Raw genomic sequence first — 27084 nt, 5'->3', positions numbered from 1 at the left:
CTGGTACGCTTGAATTTGAAACACGGTAATACAGTTAACTTCACCCAAAAGAACACTACCTGAATTTACGTCAGAGCCCAGGGCAGGTAACCAGAGCACTAACGGGCACAAGGTAGAAAATTGCACTCGTGCACTCGAATAGTAGTCAACCAAAATAGTTAATTTCACCGCATGGCGGCTAAATTTCAGCAGTAGAAATACTCGGTGTTGCTCACAGGAAAACCTCCCCTACAGCAAACCACCGAAACGAAACACCACAACATGGAAGGACGTGGCTTGGGTAGTTGAAACCACTACTCAACTTTGACGTCCCGGGTCGGTGAACTACGAAGCTCGTAGCGATCGCACAGCTCCACACACGCTCCGACACTGTGCAGGGGCTGCCAACGGACCCAGTCGACTGCACCGCGCGGATATAACTTCCCTCATCCGCAACAACTTACCTACTGCCTGCAGACCCCTTAGGCGGAAACAATATGCACCAAACCAAAGATGGTACACGGTGCAAATATCGATACACATCACTGATGCCACACGTAGAAGGAAGAAGAACCACGACATAACCGCAACAAGGGCGGGAAACCAAACACAGATAGACAGCGGAGTTCACGAAAACGCATACTTCGGGGTGAGCACGGCTCAATATGATCAGTTGCTTTTATTAGAGGCCTGAACAGCATCATTCCTGCAGACTTACGATTACGAGTAGCACTCTATGTGGATTACATTTTCGTGGCAGAGAAGTCATGGACAGACCACAGTGAAGTGGTGCATCGTTTATTGGAAACCTTTGAACAGGCGGCAGTGACTGTGAAGTTAGACAACTCACAATTCGGCAGAAAAAGAAATAAGATATCTGGGACACATCGTATCTGCAGATGTGATACGACCCAACCTGTATAAGATTAGTGTGACTGTGCAAAATACAATTACTAGGTTTTCTCGGACTATGCAATTTCTACAAGCGCTTTGTGAATCTAAACTTGACCTTCACACCACGTCTTTGTCCCCTGACTGGGAAAAAATACTCCACGGATCTGGGACCAGCAGGCACAAGTTGAATTCACGAAACTGAAGGTGGCATTAGTCAAGGCACCGGTTCTTGCACACCCCGACCTGTCGCAAAATTTCTGTGTCGTGACTGACAGCTAAATGTCAGGTCTGGCCGTCATTCTATTCCAAGCAGACATCACCGATCCATCCTCCTGGAAAACGATTTCTTTCGTAAGCCAGGTGCTTACTCGCTGTGAAAGAAATTACTTGGTCACGGAATTGGAGGCACTGGCAATTATGTCAGCGTTTACCAAAAATCTGATACAATTTTGTTCGAACGACACGGGTATTTACCGACCACCGAGCTCTGTAATTTTTAAGTTATGCCACAAGAGAGTGGCGCAGTGGACATTGTACCTCCTAGACTTCCGGGTTACAGTGGAGTACACTCCTGGGGACAAAAACATCATTGCAGACGCTCTATGACGTGTACCTATAGGGTTAGTACGTGAAGGATCCTTGAAACAACAACTTCAACATCCCGTATCCAAAAGGGGTGGCTGGAGAAAATGCTATTCCAACCTCTCTTAGGAACTTAGTACAGGAGCAGGACGGAGATCAGAGATGGGGTGTTGAGATACACTAAAGAAAAACGGGACGATCGCGACAATGCGGCGATTGGCCATTTGTACTTAGTAAAATACAGTATTCTCTTTGGCAAAACGTGGTCCGGACGATTCACGCTGGCTACTTGCAATTCCAGATGGACTCGTGTGGTACATACGCCTAAGTTACTGCATTTCGACGTAAGAAAGTGCTTCGAGAAACTCCATGAGACATACTACTTTAACGACATGGTCAGGCGAATACGCCCTGTCATTACAGCACGCGGACCACGCCTGCGAGCCAAATCAGCTACAGTGACGAACGCCGCAGTTCTCCACCCAATGCTCCCCACAAAAAATGTGTGACATCGCCGCTGCCTACTTATTTTTGCCAGTAACTCCTACAAGGTCAGGCTTTGCTTACGTACTGTGGAACTAATATCCAGGTTTTTTCCCTTTACGCCACTGAGGAGACCAAGCAGCAGAACTTTGGCGAAGGCTTCTTGCGAGAATTAGGACAGGCAACGCACCTCAGTTTCGCTCGAAACAGTGGTCAAAAATAATGAGGCGTTGGAAGGTATAGCCTATATTCGTTTCAGTGTACCAACCGAGCTGTAATCCCGCGGAACGCATTGTAAGGGACTTGCAAAGCTAAGCAAGTTTTTCCGTCACTCCTAGAACTAGGAGCACTCATCTGAAATCGTTTCAGGAAATTCTCAACGAACTGCCACATTCATCAACCATGTTACCCCCCATCTTCGTACTGAAACACAAGGAACGTCCCAGAGGGAGCCGAAACAGCGACCGAGCGAGGTGGCGCAGTGGTTAGCACACTAGACTCGCATTCGGGAGGACGACGGTCCAATCCCGTCTCCGGCCATCCTGATTTAGGTTTCCCGTGATTTCCCTAAATCGCTTCAGGCAAATGCCGGGATTGTTCCTCTGACAGGGCACGGCCGATTTCCTTCCCCATCCTTCCCTCACCCGAGCTTGCGCTCCGTCTCTAATGACCTCGTTGTCGACGGGACGTTAAACAATAATCTCCTCTTCCTCCTCCCTCCGAAACAGCGGAGACTCTGACGTCAAATAATCATCGACTTAGCGCTGAAGGACATTGGACAGTCTGCTGAGGCTAAAAAAAGGCGTTTAAGAAAGATATTAGGAGAACTGAGTTTCAAATAGGACCAAAGGTCCTTCATTTCACCTTCTTCATTAGCACCAATGCCCAACCAGATCCGTTCAAATGGCTCTGAGCACTATGGGACTTAACATCTGTGGTCATCAGTCCCCTAGAACTAAGAACTACTTAAACCTAACTAACCTAAGACATCACACACATCCATGCCCGAGGCAGGATTCGAACCTGCGACCGTACCAGTCGCGCGGTTCCGGACTGAGCGCCTAGAACCGCTAGACCACCGCGGCCGGCAACTAGATCCGTCACCACAGACATCCGTCACTGCTTTTTGTATCATTTTATCACAAACAACCCACTCTGCTAAGGTTTATCGTACATATTTTTGGATTCTTGTCACTTCTCTAATTACCTGAATTGTTTCTTCAGTGACAAGACTCGTATCAATGCTTCTTCTAACATATATCGGATCGTTACAGTGACCTCTGGTTTTATTTAGTGGCCTGAAGGAAACCGTTATCAGTATTCCTATGTGAGTGGAGGTACACATATTTCATCTTTAATTTGGCCTCCCCTGTTTAATTCAGGTTGTCATTTAGTGGTTCGTCGCCAGTTTCCGACCGTGTAGCAATTCATGGATGTGGAAAATGTTCACTCGACGCCACACAGTAGCCAACCCCTCTCGAAGTTTACCAACATGCCACCGATCCCACAGACAAATCATCATCAGTAGTATCACATTATTTCATTGCAGGGGACACTGCGGTCTGGCAACGGAACTGTACGGAATCAAACCTCTCTTTTCCCTTTCTGTCCCAAACTGGCGATGAAAATTTATTCCACCACCAGGCTCAAACAGTTAATGTGGAGGTTAGTTTCATTCATTGTTATCCTTAAGTTCATTAACTGAAAGAGGTTATCGGATCTTACTGTAGAAACAACAAACAACATAAAAGCAAACTGTGATAGAGAAATGAAGGAGACCCACAGTCATTCCTCCTGTCACGGTGTTTCGAGGTTTCTAGGACTTTCTCAACACTCTGTTAGAATCTCTACACTGGTAAGCCGAAACATTAAGACCACCGCCCACAGCGACGTTGTGTGGCGACTGGTGGCTTTGCGAGCACGTGACGGACTGTTGCGAACCATCTGCATCCCCTCATGCTTGATGACTTCCCCGGTGCTAATGTCATCTTTCAGCAGTATAATTGTCCGTATCCCGAAACCAGAATGACACTACAGTGGTTTGAAGAGCATTATAGTTAACTCACGTTGATGTCTCGGTGACCAAAATCGCCTGATGTAAATCCTGTAGAAACCATCTGCGCTGCTATCTACCGGCATCTAAAAGTACGCAAGTCACCGGCCCATTATTTACGCGAATGACATGAGCTGAGCGTAGACAACTAATGCCACATACCTCCATAAATCCACCAACTAACTATCCGATCCCAGATACGCATAATCAGTGATGCATTTCGTTCCACAGACGGAGAAACAAGCTCTTAAACTAAAGGTCACAATGTTGTGGCTCATCGGTGTACATCGAAATGGGAGTCACTTTCCGCCGTCTGTTGCAAGAGGAAATATTCAGCTGCAGACATTCCTCACTTGCACTGGTACAGTAAAGAATAAGAGTGTATTGCCTGCATGGACCTATCTCATTAAATGTTGTTTTACTTACTATCTTAAACGTGTCACAGATCACTCCATAAGGTCAAGATTTTTTTTTAATTACCGCTACCAGTCACAAACTTTGTCAACTATTGTATAATTTATTTATTTAGCGACATGTTTCGAGGTAAACCTCTTCTTCAGGCTAAATGTTCAGGCTGATGTTCCATAGTCTTTTCGTAATTTGTCATCACAGCAACTACGAAAAGACTAAGTAACATCAGTATGATCTTATTTTAAAGTTGTTTTTATAATGCCATTTAGCCTGAAGATGAGGTTTACCTCGAAGCATGTCGCTAAATAAATAAATAATACAATAGTTGACAAAGTTTGTGACTGGTAGCGGTAATTAAAAAAAAACCTTTACATATTTCTTGAGATAGTTACGGTCGAAAAATGCTCAAGATAATGTTTCTCTCGGCGATCCATTGTATCCTCTGATTAATCATAGTTTAATGTACAGCGTGTGGAAGATGTCTTTTGTTTCATGGAACCACAAAGGGTTACAACCCAACTAAATGTAATTGCTGCGAGTGAAGAGAAGACGCAATACGGAGTCGGGCTCCCAATACTGAGCTGATACGCGCTTCAGGTATAACTCAGCATAGCATGCCGGGTCTGATTACACTCAAAGCCTGTCTGGCATCTTAATCAAGTGACTGCGCATGTCACAGGGATTTCAATTTATGTGGCTAAACTATTTATATTAGCGGTTAGGAAACCACTGATTCCCTGCCACTGTCAAGTTCTGTGACGCGTGTATGTACATTGGTTGGTAAACACATGTACTTTAATTGCAGCTCTACTTCATCTTCGCCCATCACTAATGTCAGTAACTAATTTTCTCTACTTTTACCGACCTCACAATTCAGCATTGTTTAAAGCGTCGCTTCGTTGTCCTCCTATACGTATTGGTCTCTTTAAATCAGCAATTTAGGTCTTTTTCTCATTAACGAAGTATTCTTACTTCTGTTCGCTTTTCTCAGAGGTATACATGCAATGTAAAGAGTATTTTTGAAATAAGTTGATTCTTTTACACATATGCAACAGAACAGTTAATAAATTTAGTGAGCCTGGCATATTGGACCACACACTACAGCGCATTAAGTGCAGGAGAGCTGAGTGGTGTTAAGTAATGTTTTGATATTTTTAATTGACGTTTTTAATGCATTACGGTGAAAATAGTAAAAGAAACTACACACCTGTGTTAATTTTTCGTGTTGCTCGACACTGAGCGAGAACAGCGTCACATACTTCCTTTGTAACGGGTCTGATTAGCGCCAGTCGCAGGAAAGCTACCTGCTGACTGTCACTACTAAGAAGACACAGCTGGACTCCTGTGTATCGCTGATATTTTATTATTGTGGATTGTTAAAGAGAAATATTATATTACGCGGATAAAACGATTTTAGATCTTGTAGATTAGCTTCTATACGTTCATCAGCCAAAATGCAAATTGTATTTCTATCTAAATAGCTGTTAATTGTATTCAAAGAAATACATTTAATCAAGGCAAACGTCTTCTTACACTGTGTTTGATTATTTGCAAAGGCAGTAATAATGCTGATTCACAAATTATGAGGGCAAGAGAACCTTTAAAGTCAAAAAATTGTTCAGAAAAAAATGGAACACCAACGGTATACATCTCTGGAGAATTGGTATTCCGTAAACATACAAGGTCAGTAAAATAATTTTGTTGCTATTAAAGTAATTTCAACCGAAGATAGGAAGCGAATAGTGCAAGTTACACAGGGTTGGACAAAAATATGGAAAAACGGCGAGAAACGTATGCTTCAACCATAAATACAGAAGCCTGAAGGTTGCGGTGTTGCGATGACCGCACTGCGTTGCAAGTGTCTGTTGTGGTCATGGCAGAGTTCTGTGTCGGTGTGATTGCATTACGTCGGAAGTAAGTGAATTCGAACGTGGGCAGATTGTTACTGCTTGTATGACGGGTGCTTCAGTAAGCATGGCAGCCGAAGTGGTTGGTGTTTGAAGGGGTGCCGTATTGAAGATGTATACTGCATACAAGGGAAGGAGAAAAAATATCATCAGCTAAATCAAAATGCAGATGAAAGTGAGTTTTGAGTGAAGACGATTGTGAGCTAAAATAAGAGAACGACAGCTGCAAAAGTCTGTGAATTTCGCACCAAAACAACACGAAGGGAGCTCCTTTAAAAGGGATTTGCTGGGCCATTTGTAATTTAAAAACCTTTCATCAGTGATACAAATGCCCGGAACAGGGAAATGAAGCCATAAAACCTGGACTATGGAGCAGTGGAAGAATGCCATTTGGTCGGATGATCCTTGTCTTACCTTCTTTACAATTTCTGGCCGAGTTTACGTCCCAAGAATGGAACATGGCCGGGATTTGTTGACGATTTGGGCAGCTATATCGTAGCGTCTCATGGGTCCAAGGATTATGTGACCATTTTGGCTAATCGGGTCCGTCCCATGGTACACTGACTTCTCCTCAATGGTTATACCATGTTCCAAGACGGCAGGGACGTGTTGACACAGCTAGCATAGTGCTGGACTTCATGAGCACGAGGATGAACTGTCGCATCTCTGTTAGCCACCACAGACATCACACCTCAGTATGAGCCTTTGTGGTCTACTTTGGAGAGAAGGGTTCGTGGTCGGTATCCGCAATAGTATTATCTTGGAACTTTTCCATTTGGTCCGTGTTTGGATGGGAAATCAGTAGTATCAGAAATGGAGTCCGCCTGTTGTGTTTTGCATCAAGGCGGACTCAGTTTCTCATATTACTGTCGGTATCCGCTTCCATCATTGCTATCTGAACTTTATTTTGCATGAGGAACGATACATAGCATCCTCTTGAAAATCATAAAGGACTCGTACTTATCCATTCCGAGACGAATGGGTCTGTTTCGAATGCCAAAGATTTTCCTACACAGTACTGGTCCTGGTAATTTGTTGCGTTTTAGGTATTTGCACAGTTTTGTCCGCCGCCAGTTCATTCTTACCTATTTATTTTTATGAAGATAGAGGCAGAGTGTATAATGAATAGCAATCAGTGAGCTCAGAACTACTCAAAGGACAATTCAAAGGGGTCATCACATAGAAAACGGTGATGACCTTTGTTGGGTACGCCGTATTACGCAAGGGTTTTTGATGGTACTATCTAGCGGTTCCAGGCGGGCAGTCCGGAACCGCGCGACTGCTACGGTCGCAGGTTCGAATCCTGCCCCGGGCATGGATGTGTGTGATGTCCTTAGGTTAGTTAGGTTTAAGTAGTTCTAAGTTCTAGGGGACTGATGACCTAAGCAGTTAAGTCCCATAGTGCTCAGAGCCATTTGAACCATTTGATGGTACTAATACTGCTAGTGCGTGCGACTTTAGAGAAAAACCCTCAGCGAACTACACACTAAACCTAGCCAACACTACGTAGTACCAGTATCAATAATTTAGTTTCTCCTGTTCAAATGTACAACATAACAGCTTTCCTCGACGTATGAAGGCAACTGAAGAAGAACGTCATTTCTTGGCTTCATAGAATGGTCTACTCAGTTTAGTAATGAGCTCAATGCTAACATCGCTTCCGCAACAATATACACTCCTGGAAATGGAAAAAAGAACACATTGACACCGGTGTGTCAGACCCACCATACTTGCTCCGGACACTGCGAGAGGGCTGTACAAGCAATGATCACACGCACGGCACAGCGGACACACCAGGAACCGCGGTGTTGGCCGTCGAATGGCGCTAGCTGCGCAGCATTTGTGCACCGCCGCCGTCAGTGTCAGCCAGTTTGCCGTGGCATACGGAGCTCCATCGCAGTCTTTAACACTGGTAGCATGCCGCGACAGCGTGGACGTGAACCGTATGTGCAGCTGACGGACTTTGAGCGAGGGCGTATAGTGGGCATGCGGGAGGCCGGGTGGACGTACCGCCGAATTGCTCAACACGTGGGGCGTGAGGTCTCCACAGTACATCGATGTTGGCGCCAGTGGTCGGCGGAAGGTGTACGTGCCCGTCGACCTGGGATCGGACCGCAGCGACGCACGGATGCACGCCAAGACCGTAGGATCCTACGCAGTGCCGTAGGGGACCGCACCGCCACTTCCCAGCAAATTAGGGACACTGTTGCTCCTGGGGTATCGGCGAGGACCATTCGCAACCGTCTCCATGAAGCTGGGCTACGGTCCGGCACACCGTTAGGCCGTCTTCCGCTCACGCCCCAACATCGTGCAGCCCGCCTCCAGTGGTGTCGCGACAGGCGTGAATGGAGGGACGAATGGAGACGTGTCGTCTTCAGCGATGAGAATCGCTTCTGCCTTGGTGCCAATGATGGTCGTATGCGTGTTTGGCGCCGTGCAGGTGAGCGCCACAATCAGGACTGCATACGACCGAGGCACACAGGGCCAACACCCGGCATCATGGTGTGGGGAGCGATCTCCTACACTGGCCGTACACCACTGGTGATCGTCGAGGGGACACTGAATAGTGCACGGTACATCCAAACCGTCATCGAACCCATCGTTCTATCATTCCTAGACCGGCAAGGGAACTTGCTGTTCCAACAGGACAATGCACGTCCGCATGTATCCCGTGCCACCCAACGTGCTCTAGAAGGTGTAAGTCAACTACCCTGGCCAGCAAGATCTCCGGATCTGTCCCCCATTGAGCATGGTTGGGACTGGATGAAGCGTCGTCTCACGCGGTCTGCACGTCCAGCACGAACGCTGGTCCAACTGAGGCGCCAGGTGGAAATGGCATGGCAAGCCGTTCCACAGGACTACAGCCAGCATCTCTACGATCGTCTCCATGGGAGAATAGCAGCCTGCATTGCTGCGAAAGTGGATATACACTGTACTAGTGCCGACATTGTGCATGCTCTGTTGCCTGTGTCTATGTGCCTGTGGTTCTGTCAGTATGATCATGTGATGTATCTGACCCCGGGAATGTGTCAATAAAGTTTCCCCTTCCTGGGACAATGAATTCACGGTGTTCTTATTTCAATTTCCAGGAGTGTATGATCAGTGGACTATCTTGCAGCGGCAAAGACAGACAATGGCTATACGCTTCCATAACTGCAGAAGACTCCATATGCCGAAAACAAATTTTTTTACGTGTTCTCCTCCCGTTAGATTAGTTCTATGGGAGCCTAAGCTGAAACAAGGCTTATGTGCGAAGAGGTCACAAGCAAAGCTATGCAGAATGGGTGTGTGAACCGAAACAGCATAATCAACACAACGGGTTGAGTTTGCTTCCATTTCTCCCACAACACTCGTTTATTATTGGTACTGCGTTGGAAAGTAATGCAAATATAGAAAGCAGCTGCAATTAGCGGAGTTATTGCACCCCATTGTCACATAAATGTCAAATTTGCTCACTCAATAAATTCATTGTTCTCAAATGAACCTGACTGTCACTTGCAAAAGTTTATTATCTGTTAGAAATTCCTTCAAACCATAATCCCATCTTCACAAGTAAACTTCCTGTATAAATAACTGTGGTATGTGGTCTGAGTGAGTCTGCCGTGCAATGAACAAATTACCTGTAAACAATTGTTCTAATTTCTCACAGTATAGATGAGCCGCGTTTCTCCACGAGCACTCGAGATAATGTTCTGCAGCTCACCCCCTCGTACCTGAAATAGAATGAAAGCGTAAACTTCAATAATTAGCGTCAAAGAATTATCAATTATCGCAATCCACTGTTTAAAAGTCCATAACTTGCAAACTAACTGACGGAGTTGTCTCATTTTTGGTGAATGTGTAGCTTAAAGTCCAACGTAAAGATATCACTGTAGGTGTTCGAAACTTTCACCATTAACATCCACACACAAACGATGCCACCGAACTGCAGCACGAACTACTGACTGCAACGTGTTCAGATGGATACTTGTACATGAATGTACGATGGATTCTAGAATTTCATCCAGTGTGCTTGGCTTTTGTCGATAAATATCGTCCTTTAGTGTTCCCCACAGGTAAAAGTCCAGAGGAGTTAGGTATGAGGAACGTGGTGGATACTCCACAGCACCTCTACGGCCTGTCCATCTTCCTGGTAGATTTTCGTCGAGAAACGCACTAATACGATTTTGGTAGTGGGCTGGGGCACCATCTTGTTGAAAGGAAACTCTTCCGTCTCCATACAAGTCTCGGATGGCAGTTAAAATGGATGTCTGAAGCTTCTGAAGGTACACCTCATCTGTAACTGTGCCGTCAAAGAAGAATGGCCCAATGAAGCCCGGGTAATACAACTCACACCACACATTTACTCCTGGCATATTCACGGCTTTCTCCACATGGACGTTCGGATTTTCGGCGGCCCAGTAGATGCAATTGTGGCGATTTACTGTACCATTGAGTCTGAACTGTGCCTCATCAGACCAGAGAATCATTTCTGCAAACTCTTCATCGTTGCGCACCATGTTAGTAAACCACTCGCAGTACTCCATTCTACGATCTGGGTCGTCCTCGTTCATTGCGTGTAGCAGCCGTGGGATGTAGCGCATCCACTCTGCTGTCTTCAAAATTCGCTCAACACTTGAGCGACTCACTCCAATTTCACGAGCACACTGTCTCACAGACTTCTGTGGTGAGCGAGTGAATTGTTGTAACACACGACGGGAGTTAGCTGGACTTGTTACTGTTACAGGTCGTCCAGACCGTTGTTTGTGTACATCTTTAACACAACTTTCGGCTTCAAATTTGTTTCCAATGCGACGAATCGTTAAACGTATCGTTGGCTCTGTTTGATACTCATTTCATCATTGCCGTTGAAACTCATCAGTGTTTTTGTACTTAAAATACCACTTCAAAACTGACTTCCTTTCACCGAATGTATGCCTTGCGCCAACCTTGTTTACTCGAGTAACTAGGTGCAACTAAGAACAAAACAATGAGTATAACACAAACTTTGCATATAAGGAAATACGACACCATATTCAACGTCTTGCTGGATCTCAGCGTCGTAACGCGACCAGCATCCGAGAAGACGTATTTCGCGATCGGCCGTGCAGCATCATACAGCTCCATCACGTCAGGAAATTCACATTTGCAGTAACAAAGGGCACGAAGGATTTTTATAACGGCGATCATTGTTATCCGAGCTCCAAACATTGGCGCCAACATTTATGGGACAGCAGCCACATACTGGAGCCAGCATTAAATTGAATTCACATAGAGCCATTGTACACACGTCTGACGCACAGATCTGGGCGGTAGATTCGCGGTTAAAGCGTGAATAATTATACTTTTACAGTGTAAAACAAGAACAGGAAAACTGAAAACCAGTTGTTGGACTATAAGACCTCACACATATCAAAATAACTGAGTTTTAAATAAGATATGAGTTAGCGGTTATAATAAATACATTTCATCAACTTGTCTTGTGATTTTATTAGTAACTACCAGAGATTTATTTGTAGCTGAGCCCACAACATGCAGCGCCTGGCTTTCTGGTTTTTTCGTGATCATCACATTACATAAACTCATCAAGAATCTGGCACGTTTAGAGCGAAACAGCTATTTTTTAGGAATGAGTGACATTCGGGGTACAAATGCTCGGATGCCTGCTCCACTTCCCGTCAAAGTTTCCGCTTCTACGACGTTATGCTGGAGATAAGTAAAATTAAACCTCTGTGAGCGAAGTCTTCTGAGGAGCGAAATAATCCACGACGCTCTCGATCAGAATTACGTCATGTTTCACTTTCGGAAGCAGTTGTCTAACGGCGAATTGATCTTCTCCATCCACAGAAAGCCTCGTTTCACGATGTTCGATCGATTTTGTTGACTGATTAGTCCTCATTCTTTTAGCCGTTTCGATGTATTCAAAAAGATGTGACCGTTTTGATGATGTTTTATTCGCAAACAAAACGATATCCAAATGTGACGACTGGGCACCAAAATCACAAAGCAAACTTAATATATTTGTTTTTCCTAGCAAATAATTTACACTATTGGACATTAAAATTGCTACACCACGAAGATGACGTGCTAATGACGCAAAATGTAACAGACAGGAAGAAAATGCTGTGATATGCCAATGATTAGCTTTTCAGAGCATTCACACAAGCTTGGCGCCGGTAGCGACGCCTACAACGTGCTCACACACAAACAGCAGTTGACTTGCGTTGCCTGGTGAAACGTTGTTGTGATGCCTCGTGTAAGGAGGAGAAATGCGTATCATCACGTTTCCGACTTTGATAAAGGTCGGATTGTAGCCTATCGCGATTGCGGTTTATCGTATCGCGACATTGCTGCTCGCGTTGGTCGAGATCCAATGACTGTTAGCAGAATGTGGAATCGGTGGGTTCATGAGGGTAATATGGAACCCCGTGCTCGATCCCAACGGCCTCGTATCACTGGCAGTCGAGATGACAGACATCTTATCCGCATGGGTGTAATGTATCTTGCAGCCACGTCTCGATCCCTGAGTCAACAGATGGGGACGTTTGCAAGACAACAACCATCTGCGCGAACAGTTCGACGACGTTTGCAGCACCATGGGCTATCAGCTTGGAGACGATGGTTGCGGTTATCCTTGACGCTGCATCACAGACAGGAGCGCCTGCGATGGTGTACTCAAGGACGAACCTGGGTGCACGAATGGCAAAACGTCATTTTTTCGGATGAATCCAGGTTCTGTTTACAGCATCATGATGGTCGCATCCGTGTTTGGCGACGTCGTCGTGAACGCACATTGGAAGCATGTATTCGTCATCGCCATACTGGCGTATCACAAGGCTTGATGGTAGGAGGTGCCATTGGTTACATGTCTCGGCCACCTCTTGTTCGCATTGACGGCACTTTGAACAGTGGACGTTACATTTCAGGTGTGTTGCGACCCGTGGCTCTACCCTTCATTCGATCCCTACGAAACCCTACATTACACCGAGCGAGGTGGCGCAGTGGTTAGCACACTGGACTTGAATTCGGGAGAACGACGGTTCAATCCCGCGTCCGGCCATCCTGATTTAGGTTTCCCGTGATTTCCCTTAATCACTCCAGGTAAATGCCGGGGTGGTTCCTTTGAATGGGCACGACCGACTTCCCTCCCTACGCTGTCTGGTCTCCTCCCTCAAAACAACCTAACCCTACATCTCAGCAGGATAATGCACGACCGCATGTTACAGGTCCTGTACGGGCCTTTCTGGATACAGAAAATGTTCGACTGTTACCCTGGCCAGCACATCCTCTAGATCTCTCACCACTTGAAAACTTCTGGTCAATGTTGGCCGAGCAACTGGCTCGTCATAATACGCCAGTCACTACTGTTGATGAACTGTGGTATCGTGTTGAAGCTGCATAGGCAGCTGTAACTGTACACGCCATCCAAGCTCTGTTTGACTCAATTCCCAGGCGTATCAAGGCCGTTATTACGGCCAGAAGTGCATATTCTGGGTACTAATTTCTCAGGATCTATGCACCCAAATTGCGTGAAAATATAATCACATGTCAGTTCTAGTATATTATATTTGGTCAATTTATCATCTGCATTTCTTCTTGGTGTAGCAATTTTAATGGCCAGTAGTGTAAATAAAACCTATCGAGAGAAACAAAGCTGTGTCGTTAAGTATTTAGTACACAAAGCAAAATCTATAAGTCCATATATGCTAGCCAATTCAATTAGCAGTTAGTTTGTAATTGTAAAGGTAACATTGCGGCGCTAAATTCTGTTAGTCACATAAACTAACAGCACCATCGACTGGTTTATGTGATGTGTTACAAAACCAACAGCGCCATCTGTTGCTTTTTTGATATACTGCATCGTGATTATTAACCGTACGAACTGTTTCGCTGGGCAGACAGTATTAGTTAAAACTTTAAATTACCGAATATATGCCTTTCGTGATCCGATTTTGATTACATAAATCTTACACGTTGCCCCAAGCTAAGCTCAAGCAACCTGTGAAAAAACCCCTGAAAAATTCGTCTAGTAATTTTGCAGATAAACGTGTTCAAACAGAAGTACAACGGAATTACAGTTTTATTATATAGAAGATAGGTAATTGTCTTAGGTATTACGGCTTTCAATTATTAAAGTACGTCTTGCATGAACCCTCACAGCAGTTTTATAAAGTCAAAATTAGTTATTTAGCTGCTTCTTCAAATGAATGTACCCAATGTAAAACAGAAATATATTATCAGTAATTACTGAGAAGTTTCTCGTGGTGAGACAGTGTTCTGGCTAAACGTACTTTCAAAATGGACACAGTCTCGACAGAAAGATTTATTGAGATGGTAACCGGGGAGTAGACAACATTTCATTAGAACTACTGACGGCCTTGGGAGAGCCAGTCCTGACGAAACTCTACCATCTGGTGAGCAAGTTGTATGACACAGGCGAAATACCCGCAGATTTCAAGAAGAATATAATAATTCCAATCCCAAAGAAAGCAGGTGTTGACAGATGTGAAAATTATCGAACAATCAGTTTAATAAGCCACAGCTGCAAAATACTAACGCGAATTCTTTACAGACGAATGGAAATACTAGTAGAAGCCGACATCGGGGAAGATCAGTTTGGATTCCGTAGAAATATAGGAACACGTGATGCAATACTGGCCCTACGAATTATCTCAGAAAATAGATTTAGGAAAGGCAAAACTACATTTCTTGCATTTGTAGACCCAGAGAAAGCGTTTGACAACGTTGACTGGAATACTCTCTATCAAATTCTGAAGGTGCCAGGGGTACAATACAGGGAGCGAAAGGCTAATTACAATTTGTACAGAAACCAGATGGCAGTTATAAGACTCGAGGGACATGAAAGGGAAGCAGTGATTGGGAAGGGAGTGAGACAGTGTTGTAGCCTCTCCCCGATGTTATTCTATCTGTATATTGAGCAAGCAGTGAAGGAAACAAAAGAAAAATTCGGAGTCGGTACTAAAATCCATGGAGAAGTAATAAAAACTTTCAGGTTCGCCGATGACGTTGTAATTCTGTCAGAGACAGCAAAGGACTTGGAAGAGCATTTGAACGGGATGGATAGTGTTTTGAAAGGAGGAGAAGAATGCTGAAGATTCGATGGGTAGATCACATAACTAATGAGGAGTTATTGAATAGGCTTGGGGAGAAGAGACGTTTGTGGCATAACTTGACTAGAAGAAGGGATCGGTTGGTAGGACATGTTCTGAGGCATCAAGGGATCACCAATTTAGCATTGGAGGGCAGCGTGGATGGTAAAAATCGTAGAGGGAGACCAAGAGATGAACACACTAAGCAGATTCAAAAGGATGTAGGTTGCAGTAGGTACTGGGTGATGAAGAAGCTTGCACAGGATAGAGTAGTATGGAGAGCTGCATCAAACCAATCTCAGGACCGAAGACCACAACAACAACAACAACAACAACCGGTTTCGGTCAGCGTTTGACCATCATCAGACCCTCATAGCATGATGGTGGGTAGTGGTGGTGGTGGTAGTGAACGGAGGGGGTGTTGTATGTTGACGAATGTCAGCATTTGGCTTTCGTGGAGTTACAACACTGGATCCATTCACCGCCACCGTCTACCATCATTGTATGAGGGTCTGAGGCTGGTCAAATATTGACCGAAGCCAGTTGACGTCGAAAGAAATGTTTTTGAGGGCGATATTTACGGTGTCCCTTTCGGAAGATACTTTTCATTGGGGTGTTATTTATTGTTGGTATAGTTCCAAAAACTCACGAGCATTCATGTGGCTCCATTGTTCCAGAGACACTGTTCTTGTGTAGTACTTTGTACACAATGGTAAGCGGAGGTGGGCTACAGAGTGGTGCAGCAGCTATCGTCATAGGGAAGAAGGACAGGAGCAAACATGGTTAGTTAACACATATATTAAGTAAACAGAAGTTTTACCTAACTCGTAGCTTTCTCCAAGCGACGAGAAAAAAATATTGCAAACGAACAAACAGCTATTACCAGAAGCAAACTAAAGACCGCTCTGCAGTGTGAGGCTCGCACTACTAATGCACGAGCGAACTGTCAGAGGCTGACTAAGACCGATGACTGGCCAACACTGCAGCTTAGGTTGGCTGTATAGCTATCGCCGGCCTTCCTATATCGCTACCGAGCGAGGTGGCGCAGTGGTTAACACAATGGACTCGCTTTCTGGAGGACGACGGTTCAAATCCGCACGCGGTCATCCAAATTTAGGTTTTCCGTGATTTCTCTAAATCGCTCCAGGCAAATGCCGGGATGGTTCCAATGAAAGGGCACGGACGACTTCGTTCCCTGTCCTTCCATAATCCATCCAATGAGACCGATGGCTTCGCTGCTTGGTCTCTTCCCCCAAACAACCCAACCCAACCTACATCGTGGCGGCAGAGAGCACTCGTGTTTGCAATTGCTGAAGGTGTGGCTCAGATGGAGCGCATCGTTGTACCTGAGGCGTCTACGTGCGACTACAATTGGCGTATGGCGGGAACGTGCTTTTCCGTTATCAACTGTCAGACGCCGGTGGGGGTGGTATCGATCCAACACACCACAAGTGTGATTTCAAAAATTTAATCTGGAGGTACAACCAGTTAACTTACAAAGTCGGCTTTCTAAATGACAACAAAAACTAACAACACTACAGCAATATTTGGTTGACTTATCGATATTGGCCCCAACACCGCTTGATGTTTGGCCGAAATAGGGAGAAGCACCGGATTCGTACCATCGTTGGAGCCAATGTTGGATGCAATGCTATTTCACTGATCCACACGTTGAGCCAACACTATTTGCGTCATCGTTGGCTGTAATGCGTGAAGCTGGTCTTCCTGCTTCTCACGCCGCGGCATCGGCGAGAGCTGCGACGACAACGGTTTGCTCACTGACAACACTGTACAGTAGAGAAACACTGCATCGTCTGTTCTGTAGCTGCGGTTCTGCTTACAGAAAGTTTACTACTCAATCACTTCTCGTTAGCATTGCTTGTATTTTCTAATCAGACGTTGTACTTCTGACTTGTTAATGCCGAAGCCATTTCCTCTCATCAAGGTCGTATATACTAAATTCCGTTTCCCCTATACTCTCAATTCACGTAACAATCGTGTAACTTCCCTGGTATGCGATACATGCTCAGTATTTAGTATTTCTCGAATGGCTGCCCTTCAAGGCATTGCATTATTGTTGGCCACCAGTGCATTTGATCATTTTGTGGAACTCTTCTTACACATCGGAATTTCTTCGTCCATCTACACAAGTCTAACACAGCTCCATTAAATTTTCATTAACGACGTAATTATGTCTTCCATTCTGATTTTATCCATGAACCAACTGTGTATTTTCCCGTCTTCCTCAGGAATCTCCGGGGTCTGGCGCCCCATATTTTGCAAAATTTCATTCCATGGATATCGGGACAACATGTTGTCTATTATGACCTGTCTAGCCTACGTTACATTTCCATATAAGCTACATTTTCATTCTAAATGCTTAACCTCCCGATTCTTTAGAGCTTAAAACGTGTAATCACTTTACACAAGAATTATGTATTAAATATTTGACGTTTAACATGTAAGCGAAAAAACATCAGAAAATGTTTTAAATTATGATTAAAATTTGTTCAAAGTCGCTAAGTGTTCTCTCTAGGAAACACTGGATAAATTGAATATAGCCAGGCTAATTTGATCTTCATTTCAAGCAGAAGCAAGTTTATCACTCATACAGAGTTTGACATATCACCTGAAGTATGTGTCCCACAACGATATAGATTTCAAGGTACAATCAGCAGTGTACGTGGATACATTCTACAAACTGTCTTCACAATAGACCAGTAGCACAAGTAATAAATTATAACTTGATTCTGACGCTGAGGCTTTAGTGCAAGAAGAGAGAAAACGAAATAAGTGATTAACAGTTTTCATTTCATTTGGCAGGGGCTGTCAGCGACAATAAATTACATAAAAGCTTGTAGACCAAGACTGGAAGACCAAGAAAGAATTGCTAGAATTAAAAAGGGTTAACACAGTGACCTCCTTTGGCATCTACCGTTCAGATATACATCGAATAAGCAAAGAAGGATATAAAAGAAAGGTTCAAAACAGGGACTAAAATTCAAAGTGAAAGGATATCAATGATAAGTTGCGGGGAAGACACTGCTATCCTGAGTCAAGGCGAAGATGAATTACAGGGTCTGTTGAATGGAATGAAGTCTAGTGAGAATGTATTGGAGGAAGATGGAAATAATGAGAAGTAGCAGAAATGAGAACTGAGAGAAAGTTAACATCAGAATTGCGGAGCACAGAGCACAGAGCAAGGAGGACACAAAAAGCAGAGTGGCACTGGCAAAAACGCCATTCCTGGCCAAGAAAAGTCTTCTAATATTGTACATAGGCCTCAATGTGGGGAAGAAATTTCTGAGGATGGGCGTTTGCGACATAACGTTGTATGGTAGTGATACACGGACTGTGGGAAAACCGGAACAGAAGAGACTCGAAATATTTCATATGTTATGGAACAGACTAACGTTGAAAATGAGATGGACTGATAAAGTAACAAATTAGGTGGCTCTTCGCAGAATCGGCAAGGAGAGGAATATTTGGAAAACACTGACAAGAAGACATAGGATGACAGTACATTTTATGAGGCACCAAGAAATTGGGAGTTTTCGAGGGTAAAACCTGTAGAGGAAGATAAAGATTGGGATACATTTTAACGATACAGGCATCGTTACGACAATAAACAGTAAACTTCCAACCATAATAATGTGTCCTTAATAACACTGCATTGATAAAGTTGGCAACACTTAACCACTTGCCTGCCCCTATGAACAAAGAGACACGACATAGGGCACACCTGACTTCATGTATAGGTCATCCCGCGGGTGTAAGTAAATTATGTTGTGAAGTAACGGAAACGCGATGGCGCCTCATGGCTAAGACTGCAACTAATTATGCTGTAGAAGTTCATAAACCATACTTGTGCAATATGCAAGTGTGTATTGTTTCACCTATTTTGTTAAAATTATTATATTATTTATCATTGTAAGGGGAATGGCTTTGGTATCAAGGAATATGCTATAGGTAAAACCGTGCAGATGTAGTGGTGTGGCCATATCCCGTCTTTTTTCAGAAACTGTAGTTCCAGAACGGTGCAATATAGAGAGGCCTATTTCAGAACAGGGGACGTGAAGATGAAATGTATGTGTGTGTGTGTGTGTGTGTGTGTGTGGTGTTATGTGAACTAATTATGACTAGAGCCTCGAAAAAATATGTTACAATGCTACATTTGTACAAGAACAGCAGCAAAACACATACATGAAATAAACTAAGAAGAAGTGGTCTCTTATTTATTACAAACTTTATGCTACATATTTTGAGGAGTCGTGTGCTTTGCAAAACTTCAAGATACGTGGTACTGGCTATTTGTACGAAGGCTGCTGCAGTAGTATTCGGAGCCATGTTATTCGGATTTCATAGACGAAGGCCATATTTGAGTTTTGAAAGCCACGCTCTATTCTGATTGTAAAGTTTCATAATAATTAGGCGAATCCTTTTGAAAGGAAAATCTTTTACAATGGTATTTTTTGTATAGCTATGAAAGTACCATTTTTTCCTTTGAGCATGTGTGTTAAACTGATTACAGTTTGCAGTGACAAAACCTGGTAGAGATGAGAGTATAAGTAATTGCCAGTTGCTTAAATGATACTAATATGTATATCATGAGCCAGCTAAATTCTTTTCTAAATATTACATGTTGCTGGTGTTGCACTAAAGGAGAGTGCACTGCAAGTAATGTGAAACTTTTGATGTTTTTATCTCTACAGCCGGAAGCGGGGAATGAAAATTTGTATCAAGCCTGGGAATCGAACCCGGATCTCCTGCTTACTATTCAGGTGCGATTGCCACTAAGCAGCCTTGGCACAGTGGTTCATTCAACTGCATGAATTACCCTGGCATGCTACCATTCTCAACCCAAATTCTCACTGCCGCTCGATTCTACTTTAAATTCCCTCTCACACACGAATACAATTTCTGAGGCCCTACATGTTCCAGAATATCACCTCAGCATCGAGGGGGATTTAAAGTAAACCAGGGCACCAGTGTGGATTTTGATTGGGGAGAGAGGCATGCCAAGGTAATACGTGCAGTTATGTGAACTGCTGTACCAATGTCACTAAGTGGCTAACGCACTTACCTAGTAAGCAGGAGACATAGGACCGATTCCGAACCTTGGTACTAAATTTCACCCGCCGGTTCAGTTCATATTAATAAAATCATATCTGCATGAGACCAGGAAAGTTTCTGAAATTTTGTCATTTCATTTTATTTTTCTTCTTCAAAGCTCTGTGGTGGATTTTACGTAACAAAAATAGTAAATCTGTGTGCATTTGGCGAAATAGACATCTGCTTATTCAAAGGTAGGCTCAAGAGATAGTTGAGAAGTGTAATTTTTTCATATGGTGAGAAGTGATGTAAATAATTTTGACTTCCCCATGAAACGAATGTTCGTAACTGTATAGTTACAAAATATGCCACCACGTAAGCTAAGACTCTTCTGGTTGATATAAAGTTTCTGCAGTCAGTATATATAAAGTGTCTCTCAGTCAAAGTAGTTATATGTGTGTGAGTGTGTGAAAATATGCTCGTTGGACATTCATGCACTTAAAGTGTTTGATGACGGGTGTGTGGGATGACGGGTGGAAATTATTTGTTTTATAAAACGTAGAAAAGATGCATTTCCCGGCCGTTTAACCATATGTGCGGCTGCGGGTGGAATTATTGTTTATATAATGTTGAATTGTAGAAAAGATGCAATTCGGAATTATGTTGTTATTTAAAATGTTCCTATTATTTATGCTGTTGTTTTGCCGTTCTCAACACTGGCTCTCTAACTACAATTTTGGCAACCAGAAAGTGATTAGCAAAACGTGAACCCTGTAATTAGAATTCCTAGTGCCCACTTCATCTGAGAAATACTCTTATAGCTACTGTTTAAAGCTCTGAGGAGTTAGGAGATTGTCTGGGATTCATAATCAAAAACGATCGTGGAAAAAACGTTCTCTATATTCTGAAAGTCACAGATGAAAAAAAAAAAAAAAGAATCCACACAATCTGACTAACAGAGCAATTCAGAGTCTAATGCGCTGATGCAACTATAACTGTCCAAATTAATGTTTAAGTGAATGCTCGCCATTATATGATGATAATGTTCATCAAACGCCACGCTAAATAATGGTAGAATGTCTGTCCCGCGACGGCACGTGAAAATACGACATACGCAAACTGAAGATAGATAATTAAAGTCATCCCAGAATTAACACTTCACTCTAAGATGATTTCATGGTTGCGCGTATCCCGAGTAACTTAATACGAAATCCGAGGCTGTTTATAGCAATGATACCGACGAGACGCGACTGCCGACACAGATGGTGTGCTGTTCAGCGTCTGGAGAGAACTGGGGCCTTGCTTCCTCGCGCAGCATTCTTATATATAAAGCCGCGGTGCGGACGGATAAGGGAACGTCTGATCAAATCGGCTCTCCCAACTAGCTGCTGGGCTAGTAAAGCACCACTTTAAGTTACCGAATAAATCATAGCTTCTTTTGCTGATGGCAGATGAAGCTCTCAATTTAAATGCGCAATCAGCACACTGGTAAGTAATCATAATAAAAGTCTGACGTGGCTAAGTCAAATATTTTGGGCGAGAGAATTAATTTAATTACACTACACGCAGTAGACGAGCTCTGAACTTGCCCTTTGGAGATACGCTATCGCTATAGTTTTATAGTCATTCAGTTGAAGTTTCTCACATCTTTATGATTATAGCGGATCTCCATTGTACTTAAATCTAAACATCCAAGCCGTATTTATTAGCCTACTTAATCTATCTTGCTTCCTTAATTTTTAAGACAAAAACCAGAGAATCATGAATTTCAACATAAATCTTAATTTGTGAGATCCAGAAGACTGTTTCTATTAACTAATTATGAAAAAGGAATCTATATATAAATTTTTAAGTCTCTAGCTCTTTTCTGTTGCGCCAATGATTTTTACAGAAAAACATCCAAATTTCGAAAATGGTTAAAGTTATTGAACTGATATTCAACACATATTGATTTAGTATTACTCCTGACATGCTAGAAACGTTTCAGGTTATTTACTTGATTTTTAAAGTATTGCGCAACATTTATGACGTCAGAGCTAGTTACAGCAGACTGGCTGGCACACAATAGGAAGACTGATGTGAATTTATTACGGCGTGAGTAGGCTGCTTCCCTACATCACTCTCTACTTAAATTTTGTTTTTTGAATGTTAATGAACAAAAAAATTTTATTACAAAAAGGGAAGCAAGAGTACAGCTTAACTGCTTATGAAAAATTAAATTTGAAATGTAAACATATAGAAATATTAAAAGAAAACTGATTATCTACTTCAATTATTTAAATTACTGGCATGTTCACTGCCTTTTGAACAATATTATCCTTCAAAATTTAAGCAAAATCAATGAATCACTTTGGCACACATATTGCCTTAGACAAACGAACACATAAAAATATGCAGAATTATGAAAATCTTAAATCCATGAAATACATTTTTACATACACAAATTCAAAGAAAATAACACAGTTATTCATGATACATAAACAGATAATTATATCTTTGCAGTCTTTTCTAAACCTGAAAGAAAATTTTACAATAATGACAATTTCATTTTTGCACACGTGGTTGTAGCCGCTTTGGCTGGCGTTCTACACTTCCATTCACAAGGGTAGAGGAGGGGAAGTTGCTGTGGTGTGCGTCCTTCACGTTCACTCTAAATTACGTGGGGAAAGGGGAGGGGTCACTGTGAGTTGTTTCCAAGTCACTCCACGCTTTCACGCAGCTACCAGGCTGCCATTATCTGGTTTGTCCTGTAGAACAAACAAAAAGAGTGCTTCAGGCTCTGTTCACTTAATATCTAAGGGTGGGTCACAATGAAATGGGGATATATACATTTTATCCTTCAATATTTTGCTGGAACAAAGTTAACAGCACTTTTTCAATTTTACTCTCGTGGTTACTTAACTGTCATAAAATCGGTAAACAAATGGCTCAAAACGCCTTTAGTGACGTACTAGAGAAAATTTATGCTCAAGGCATACAATCATTAATCCTATTTAATTTCCATTTATTACTTCTGGGCGGGAACACTGAACCAATGCTGGGTACATCCTGACAAATCTATATTTTATTTACTTAGCTGACTCATCTTCAATTACCTTATTCTTAGAGATTGTGTGAGTATATTTGATTAGCAGTTGTATTCTCAGCTTCTATGTACATGTGAGTAACTTGTGGTAATAGTACAATTCTGAGTGTTCAAAACACACTACGTTTAGTTGACTACTAAATCCACTTATTGGTCCTCTGCTGCTGTGTCAGTTCCACATCTGCAATTATGTACTTACTTCATCGAAGTGTATTTATGCTGAGCTATAAATAATGTTTCATGTCTGTCAATATGTTACTTATTTAATTTGCTAGTGTATGAACATAAGTAATTTTCAGTCCATTAACATTTTAAAGCACAGAAGAGCACATTTATTTCATATCTATAGTGTATTGCAGCTGATCAGTTTGCTCACGTGGCAATCCATTTCCACTCGATCGGATGCTGTAACCACAGGTAGTCTCTCTCGACCTACCACTAAAATGCATTAAGTAATTATGGACGAGCGTAATGCTAAATTCCTTAAACCTATAGGACACCATGAGCTGCTCTGTCTCATCTAACATAAGGGTACCTATTATCGCATTCACGCCTCCAACTCATAACCTCAATAAGTGTAGGTGTGTCCTGTCACACACTACACCAAAATAATGGCCAGCTTCAAGCTTATAAATACTTCAGGGACGTGTCCTTCACGTCTCAACCACAAACACTGTTCAATTCTATTACACTGCCATTCCTTGCTACACATGGTGAGTTTATTCTTACAACTTATATGCATATTTTTGATAACACTAAGCAATCTTATTATTAATTAGTTAGCTAGCTCTACAGCATCCAATAGGTTTCACTGCCACTTCAGATCCTGCTTGAACACGAATTTGTACATCTTTTTAAATATTATTGTGGGACCATTTCCAATAAAACAACAACTTTGTTCTTATAATTTTACCAGGGTTCTATACGTACTTGTTACTCAAATACCTTTGTATCTTAGTTACATCATACTTCTCTGTTGTTTATGTTACTGTTACGTTTGTCACAGTAGGTAACAGTAGGTACATTTCTTCAGTAATCGGTGGATAGAATGGTTACAGAACTCATGGCTTGATAGCCATGACAGAAAATTTTTGTATTGGAAAGAAGGGGTCGAAATTTTTATGGATAGGAAAGATGAAGAATGAATGAGACCTGAAATGGGAAGAAGGTCTCACACAGCTGGGACTGCACAGCTGCCACACTGTGTAGAGGTTACAGAACAACCTCTTCCCTACAGAATTCATTAGCTTAATGCTGTCTTGATAGTCGTACCGGAAGATTGTAGTATTTGAGAGTAAGAGTCGAAACTTTTGTGGATAGGAAAGATGAATAGAGTGTTAACTGAAATGAAAAGAAGATCTCACACAGCCGGGACTGCACAGCTGCCACTCTGTGTAGAGGTTACAGAACAACTTCCTCGCTATAGAATTCATTGGTTTCAGAAATTTTTAATATTGTAAAGAAGGGGTCGAATTTTTTTCTTTTCTTTTTTTTTTCTCTTTTTGTGGATAGGAAATATGAAGAGAGTGAGACCTGAAATGGAAAGAAGATCTCACACAGCTGGGACTGCACAGCTGCCACACTGTGTAGAGGTTACAGAACAACCTCCTCCCTACAGAATTCATTAGTTTCCGAAAATTTTCGTATTGGAAAGAAGGGGGCAACATTTTTGTAGACAGGAAAGATGAAGAATGAGTGAGACCTGAAATGGAATTAAGATCTCACACAGCTGGGACTGCACAGCTGCCACACTGTGTAGAGGTTACAGAACAACCTCCTCCCTACGGAGATCATTAATTTATTATTGGCTTGATAACCATAACGGAAAATTTAATGCATTGGAAAGAAGAGGTCGAAAATTTAGGTGGATAGAAAGATGAAGATTGAGTGAGACCAGAAAAGGAAAGAAGATCTCACACAGCTGGGACTGCACAGATGCCACACTGTGTAGAGGTTACAGAACCAACTCCCCCCTACAGAATTCATTCACTTCCTATGAACTTCTTTAGGTCGATCACGTTCCTGAGACCTAATAGCTTTTTACTATTAGGGAACTCTAGCCTATATGCATGTGCATGTGGTTTTTCTATGATCCTGGAAGGTCCTTGGCATACGAACATGAATTTCCTTGTTTCAGCATTTTTTTTCTTTGATTTTTCCCTGGTTCTGACCATGACTAACTGACTTTTTTCAAAACTGGTGGGTACAGCTTTTGTGTCATGTTGCTTCTACCTTTCCAATGCTCTTTTTCTTATATTTGCCCTAGCCTTTAACTTCTTCTCGTCTGTGGATATTTGCGTTAGAATAGGGAATTCTGCCATATCTGCAATCACATTGTGCGGTTCTTGGCTAAACATCAATTCGCAAGGCGCAAAACCAGATGCATCATGTCTTAAGTTGTTAATTACATTCTCAAAATACTTCATGTGCTCTGCCCAACTTGAGTGTTTCCGAGCACAATAAGTTCTGCAAAGCCTATTCAATTCTCTCATAATACGTTCACTCATATTTCCTTGGGGGAAATACGCAGATATTTTCAGATGTTTCACTCCGGCCTTATCTAGACATTCCTTAAATCTATCAGAAGTAAATTAAGGCCCATCGTCTGACAGCAAATTCTTCGGAACGCCAACGTTCACGAAGAAATCTTTTTCCAACTTTTCTACCAATGTTTTTGCATTTGCTCTTTTAATTGGGTATAGCTTAACATATTTACTGAATCCATCCACAACAACAAAAACATGGGTGCAACCACCTCTCGAAACAGGAAGAGGGGCAAATAAATCACAAGCCAGTAATTCTAGGGTTTCAGTTGGCTCTACTGAATGCATATCCCCTTGTATTCTGGTGTTAGCAGCACGGACCTTCTGGCACACTACACAAGATGCCAGACGCTTGGCCACACGGCGGTACATGTTGTCAAACACAACCTTCTCTTTTAATTTTGCAATACACTTCTTTGCACCGTTGTGCCCATACCTCAGGTGTACATAGTCGATTAGTAAGTCTACATGTTGTGAGGGAAAGCACAGCTTCCACTCAGAAACACCTACCTTTTCCTACCTAGACAGAATACCTTTATGCAGACAATAGTATTGCGAAACCTTAGGATAGTTTGCACTTCCTAAATAGCTCTTCACTAATTTCAGTTGGTCATCTGCATTCTGCTCACGTCTCAAGTTCTTAATCACTCTCTTTAATGCACTTTCTTCCTTCACTTCGTGCAACGCAAACATTCGTACTTCATTTAGGTCTGTTGCTGTAATTCCCGCGTCATCACAGAGCTCCGCACTTCTAGATAACCCATCAGCTACCAGATTGTCTTTCCCTTGAATATATCTAACTTCATGGTCAAACAATGACCATCTTACTAAACGAGCATTCCTCAACTTACAGGTCTTTAAAAAGGTCAACGCCTTATGGTCACTGTAAACAATTATCTTGTGACCCAATAGATACTGTTCAAACTTCTGTACCCCAAATACAATTGCCAATGCTTCCAGTTCTGAGATGCCATGATTTCTCTCTGCTGCCAGTAAAGATCGACTT

The sequence above is a fragment of the Schistocerca americana genome, chromosome 6, assembly GCF_021461395.2.
Source record: "Schistocerca americana isolate TAMUIC-IGC-003095 chromosome 6, iqSchAmer2.1, whole genome shotgun sequence".
NCBI lineage: Eukaryota > Metazoa > Arthropoda > Insecta > Orthoptera > Acrididae > Schistocerca > Schistocerca americana.
The sequence above is the reverse complement of the archived record's forward strand: the minus strand, read 5'-3'. Positions refer to the sequence as shown.